The sequence below is a fragment of the Heptranchias perlo genome, unplaced genomic scaffold (genome assembly GCF_035084215.1).
Source record: "Heptranchias perlo isolate sHepPer1 unplaced genomic scaffold, sHepPer1.hap1 HAP1_SCAFFOLD_52, whole genome shotgun sequence".
NCBI lineage: Eukaryota > Metazoa > Chordata > Chondrichthyes > Hexanchiformes > Hexanchidae > Heptranchias > Heptranchias perlo.
The window spans coordinates 6,413,120-6,419,834 of record NW_027139537.1 but is presented as its reverse complement, the minus strand read 5'-3'; the positions used below and the strand labels follow the sequence as shown (position 1 = coordinate 6,419,834).

The following is a 6,715-nucleotide window of genomic DNA, read 5'->3' as shown; positions in this document are numbered from 1 at the left end:
CTCGCGGTGTAGATTTTTTTTTCTCATGACACCTTTCGTTCTTTTGCCAGTCACCTTAAATCTATGCCTTCTGTTTCTTGACTCTTCCGCCAATGGGAACAGTTTCTCTCTATCTTCTCTGTCCAGACCCTTCATGATTTTGAATACCTCTATCAAATCTCCTTTCGACCTTCTCTGTTCCAAGGAGAACAACCCCAGCTTCTCCACTCTATCCACGTAACTAAAGTCCCTCATCCATGGAATCATTCTAATAAAACTCTTCTACATCCACTCTAAGGCCTTCACATCTTTCCTAAAGTGCGGTGCCCAGAACTGAACTCAATACTCCAGTTGTGCCCTAACCAGTGTTTTATAAACTTTCATCATGACTTCCTTGCTTTTGTACTCTATGCCTCAATTTATAAAGCCGAGGATCCCGTATGCTTTTTTTAACCGCTTTCACAACTTGCCCTGTCACCTTCAATGATTTGCGCACATATACCCTGAGATCTCTCTGCTCCTGTACCCTTTTCGAATTGTGCCCTCTAATTTAAATTGCCTCGCCTCGTTCTTCCTACCGAAATGTATAACTTCGCATTTTTCGGCGTTCAATTTCATCTGCATAGATTTAAGGTGATTGGCATTTCACCAGCCTGCCTATATGCTCTTGAAATCCATCACGATCCACCTCACTGTTCGCTACACTTCCAAGTTTCGTTTCATCTGCAAATTTTGAAATTGTACCCTGTACACCCAAGTCCAAGTCATTATTATATATCAAGAAAAGCAGTGGTCCCAGCAGCGACCCCTGGAGAACACCACTGTACACCACCCTCCAGTTCGAAAAACAACCGTTCACCACTACTCTCTGTTTCCTGTCACTTAGACAATTCTGTATTCATGTTGCTGCTGCCCCCTTTATTCCATGGGCCGCAATGTTGATGACAAGCCTACCATGCGATACTTTATCAAACGCCATTTGAAAGTCCATATACACCACCTCAAATGCATTGCCCTCATCAAAAACTCTGTCAGATCAGTTACACACGATTTGCCTTTAACAAATCCGTGCTGGCTTTCCCTAATCAATCCACTCTTTCAAGTGACTGCTAATTCTGTCTCGGATTATCATTTCTAAATGTTTCTTCACCACCAACGTTAAACTGACTGGACTATAGTTGCTGGGTTTATCCTTACCCCCTTTTTTGAACAAGGGTGTAATATTTCCAATTCTCCAGTCCTCTGGCCCCGTATCGACGGATGTTTGGAAGATTATGGCCAGTACCTCCACAATTTCCACCCTTACTTCCCTCAGCAACTTAGGACGCATCACATCCGGACTGAGTGACTTATCCACTTTAAGTACAGCAAGCCTTTCCAGTATCTCTTCTTTATCAATGTTTAGCCCATCCAGTATCTCAACTATATCTTCCTTTACGGAGACTCTAGCAGCATCTTCTTCCTTCGTAAAGTCAGATGTAAAGCACTCATTTATTACCTCGGCCATCCCCTCTGCCTCCATTAGTGGATCTCTTTTATGGTCCCTAATCGGCCCACTCCTCCTCTTACGATCCGTTTACTTTTTACATGCTTGTAGAAGACGTTTGGATTCCCTTTTCTGTTGGCCGCAGTCGGAGCGGGGCGTTATTGTATAGAACGTCTGCTACGAGCAGGCGGCCACCCACCACCTCTTTAACCTCGGGGATGGTGAATTGGTCTCCTCCCAACAGAATCCCCAGGCCCGAGGATTGACTATCGTTGATTCCCGACCAGTTCGATTGCTACTGGGTCCACATGCGTGACCACTGCCGGTAGTTGCTGAAGTGCAGGTTCCCGCATTCCTGCAGGAACAGCAGGTCCCTCTTGACCCTGGACAGGTAGTTCAGGGTCATAGCACATCGCGTAGTCGCTTTAACACTACGCACGTTTATGCAATCAATTTTGAAAGCCGTTTTAAAAATACAAAGGACAACCATTAACGTCTTCCAATTCCTCAGTCCAGCTTCTACGTTACCGTCCATTTCCAATCCTCGGTCCAGATTCTGCATTGCTGTCGTGTGCTGGAGCTTCTCGACGGTCCTTAGGATGAGGAAGGAGGCCTCTCCTCCGTTGATGGAGGATCAGCGTCTGTTCCTTCTCCAGTGGGAGTGTGAAGAGAGGCTCCTCAGTGAGAAATGTCAGCGGCCCTCCCTTCCCATTCTCCTTGAAGGCCTGGGGCATCTTTTGCCATCCTGCGACATCCCTAAAGGTCACTTCCACGTATCTGCTCCTCGGGAAACACTCATCCATGCTTTTGTTACCTCCAGACTCGACAATGCCAATGCTCGCCTGATCGCATTCCCACCATGCAGGCACAAGATATCCGCGGCCTTGAAACCACAGGTTTCGGGAAGAACCTTCTTCACGAAGTCATTTCATTGCCATTGCGAGGTTCCTTCACCCCCCCTCGCAGTCAGCCTGACGGTATTTCATACCCTGGGACCAGGTGCTCAGGTTCCATTGTCACCACGTCCGTTGCGATTCAGTTTCCACTTCACTGGAAAAATGTGTTAGACCGGTCTCCGGCCAGCATGAGGATCCTACCTCTACATCAGCAAAAGCTAAACTGGTACTAGCTGATTCCACTTGATCTGGCGCCTTCCTCATAATGGGATCTCCCCTGTCAGGTAAGCAGTTGATATCGCACCTTTCACTACCTCAGGGCGTCCCAAAGCTCTTTACAGCCAAAGAAGTACTTTTTGACGTGCAGTCACCTCTCCTCTCGTCCATTGTCCAGCTGGATGGGACTACCCTCAACTGGTTTATTTCGTATCTATCCAGTCGTAGCCAGAGAATCACATGCAATGGCTTCTCTTCCCACTCCCCCAAGGATCTATCCTTGCCCCCCTCCTATTTCTCATCTGCATGCTGCCCCTTGGCTACATCATCCGAAAACTCGTCGGATTCCACATGTACACTGCTGGCACTCAGGTCTACCTCACTTCCAGCTCTCTCCACAGCTCCATTGCCTTTGATTCGTCACACTGCTTGTCTGATATCAATCAGTGGATGAGCAGAAATTTCCTCCAATTTAATATTGGGAAGACCAAAGCCATTATTTTCGGTGCCTGCAAAAACACCCTCCCTCTCCCTGGTTAATGTCTCAGGCTGAACCAGACTATTCGCAGCCTCGGGGTTCTTTTTGAACCTGAACTGAGCTTCCGACCCCAGATTCTCTCCATCACCAATACTGCCTACTTCCACCTCCGGAATATAGCCTGTCGCCTCCTCAGCCCATCTGCTACTGAAACCCTCATCCATGCTTTTGTTACCGCCAAACTCGACAATTCTAAGGCTCTCCTATCACGCCCTACCAGCATTCACCCTCCATAATCTTCAGCATATCAAAACTCTGCAGCCCGTATCCTAACTCACACCAAGTTCCATTCACCAATCCTCCTGCTACTAAAGAAAGAACTCGCATTTATATAGCGCCTTTCATTACCGCAGGATGTCCCAAAGCAGTTTTGAAGTGTAGCCTCTGTTGTAATGTAGGAACCGCCGCAGCCAATTTGCTCACAGCAAGGTCCCACAAACCGCAATGGTGTATTGGGCAGATAATCTGTATTAGTGATGTTGGTTGAGGGGTAAATATTGACCAGGACACCTGGGAGAACTCCCCTCAAGTTCTTCAAAATAGTGTCATGCGATCTTTAATATCCACCTGAGATGGCAGGCGGGGCATCGTTTTAATCAGGACTGCAAGCCAAGATTTTGTGTCCCTAGACTACATCGACTGTACCTAATCAGTTCAGTGCACACTCCTACTGATGAGTTACAAAGCGACAAAAGGAGGGGAGAGCAACAGATAGCAGCATGAGTTCGGCTGAGATGGCAAATATCACATTCTCGCTGGAGGGAAGCACCAGTAAATATAAAATAATTGACGTATAAATATTGCTACTTTTGAGCTGTAGAAACACGAACCACTCAGAATACGTTTCCTTCTTCCACTTCTCGCACACTGAGAGAAGGGAACGGTCATCAATGGCCACAAGCGCTGGTCTCAAGCAACACTTACAACCCGCTTCACGCTCAGAAGGAAAAGCTCCATCTCCTCCTCATGGTTTGTGAGACCAAACACTTCAGAACACATTTCTCAAGTTCAAAAACTATAGAAATGATCCCTATAAGTATAGTCTTACTGAAAGGATGCCGCAACACTGCTTTCCACCCTCAGCGAGCCCCCTTTAACATAGGCTGAGCGCGGACCAATTCTTCGACCATTCATTGCACCCGGTAGGGTATCGAATAAAAACGCAATTAATCACCGCTTCACCCTTTGTAAATTGATAATTCTGGGAAAAAGAAAGAGCGTACAACCAGTACCCAGTAGGCACTAATTTGCATAATGTAGATACCAGTCTCCAGCAACTGTCCTGATCATAAGAAAATAAGAATGTAAGAAATAGGAGCAGGAGTCGGCCATACAGCCCCTTGAGACGGCTCCGCCCTTCAATCAGATCATGGCTGATCTTCAACCTCAACACCACTTTCCTGCCCGATCCCCATATCCCTTGATTCCATCTAGAAGGACAAGAGCAGCAGGTACATGAAAACAACACCACGTTCCCCTCCAAGTCAAACACCATCCCGACTTGGAAATATATCGGCCGTTCCTTCATCGTCGCTGGGTCAAAATCCTGGAACTCCCTTCCGAACAGCACTGTGGGAGAACCTTCACCACACGGACTGCAGCTGTTCAAGAAGGCGGCTCACCACCACCTTCTCAAGGGCAATTAGGGATGGCCAATAAATGCTGGCCTCGCCAGCGACGCCCACATCCCATGAACGAATAAAAAAGAATCCAAAAGTCTATCCATCTCAGCCTTGAACAGACACTACGACTGAGCATCCACAGCCCTCTGGAGTAGAGAATTCCAAAAATTCACCACCCTCTGAGTGAAGAAATTCTTCCTCATCTCAGTCTTAAATGGCCGACCCATTATCCTGAAACGATGCCCCCTATCTAAACTGTCCAGCCAGGAGAAACAATCTCTCAGCATCAACCCTGTCAAGACCCGATGATGCACACAGTGGGTGGATGACCCAGCACTGTGATCATTGATTCACACAGTGAGTGGGTGACCCAGCACTGTGAACATTGATTCACACAGTGGGTGGGTGACCCAGCACTGTGATCATTGATTCACACAGTGGGTGGGTGACCCAGCACTGTGAACATTGATTCACACAGTGGGTGGGTGACCCAGCACTTTGATCATTGATTCACACAGAGGGTGGGTGACCCAGCACTGCGATCATTGATTCACACAGAGGGTGGGTGACCCAGCACTGTGGTCAATGATACACACAGTGGGTGGGTGAGCCAGCACTGTGATCATTGATACACACAGTGGGTGGGTGACCCAGCACTGTGATCATTGACTCAGACAGTGGGTGGGTGACACAGCACTGTGGTCATTGTTTCACACAGTGAGTGGGTGAGCCAGCACTGTGATCATTGATTCACACAGTGGGTGGGTGACCCAGCACTATGATCATTGATTCACACAGTGGGTGGATGAACCAGCACTGCGATCGTTGATTCACACAGAGGGTGGGTGACCCAACACTGTGAACATCGATTCACACAGTGAGTGGATGACCCAGCACTGTGATCATTGATTCACACAGAATCTTCAGCCAGAAGTGCCGAGTGGATAATCCATCTCAGCCTCCTCCCGATATCCCCACCATCACAGAAGCAAGTCTTCAGCCAATTCGATTCACTCCACGTGATATCAAGAAACGGCTGAGTGCACTGGATACAGCAAAGGCTATGGGCCCCGACAAACATCCCAGCTGTAGGGCTGAAGACTTGTGCTCCAGAACTAGCTGCGCCTCTAGCCAAGCTGTTCCAGCACAGCTACAACACTGGCATCCACCCGACAATGTGGAAAATTGCCCAGGTATGTCCTCTCCACAAAAAGCAGGACAAATCCAATCCGGCCAATTACCGCCCTATCAGTCTACTCTGAATCATCAGCAAAGTGATGGAAGGTGTCGTCGACAGTGCTATCAAGCGGCACTTACTCACCAATAACCTGCTCACCGATGCTCAGTTTGGGTTCCGCCAGGACCACTCGGCTCCAGACCTCATTACAGCCTTGGTCCAAACATGGACAAAAGAGCTGAATTCCAGAGGTGAGGTTAGAGTGACTGCCCTTGACATCAAGGCAGCATCTGACCGAGTGTGGCACCAAGGAGCCCTAGTAAAATTGAAGTCAATGGGAATCAGGGGGAAAACTCTCCAGTGGCTGGAGTCATACCTGGCACAAAGGAAGATGGTAGTGGTTGTTGGAGGCCAGTCATCTCAGCCGCAGGGCATTGCTGCAGGAGTTCCTCAGGGCAGTGTCCTTGGCCCAACCATCTTCAGCTGCTTCATCAATGACCTTCCCTCCATCATAAGGTCAGAAATGGTGATGTTCGCTGATGACTGCGCAGTGTTCAGTTCCATTCGCAACCCCTCAGATAATGAAGCAGTCCGAGCCTGTATGCAGCAAGACCTGGACAACATCCAGGCTTGGGCTCATAAGTGGCAAATAACATTCGCGCCAGATAAGTGCCAGGCAATGACCATGTCCAACAAGAGAGTGTCTAACCACCTCCCCTTGACATTCAACGGCATTACCATCGCCGAATCCCCCACCATCAACATCCTGGGGGTCACCATTGACCAGAAACTTAACTGGAC

General features: G+C 48.3%; 1 non-coding gene across 1 annotated transcript; it reads right to left on the bottom strand.

Moving 5' to 3' along the window:
* Window positions 1-3,943: 3,943 nt before the first annotated feature.
* Window positions 3,944-4,161, bottom strand: LOC137314576 (small nucleolar RNA U3). The gene has a single exon (XR_010961233.1). It is a non-coding gene; the product is annotated as a small nucleolar RNA U3 (small nucleolar RNA).
* Window positions 4,162-6,715: the final 2,554 nt, after the last annotated feature.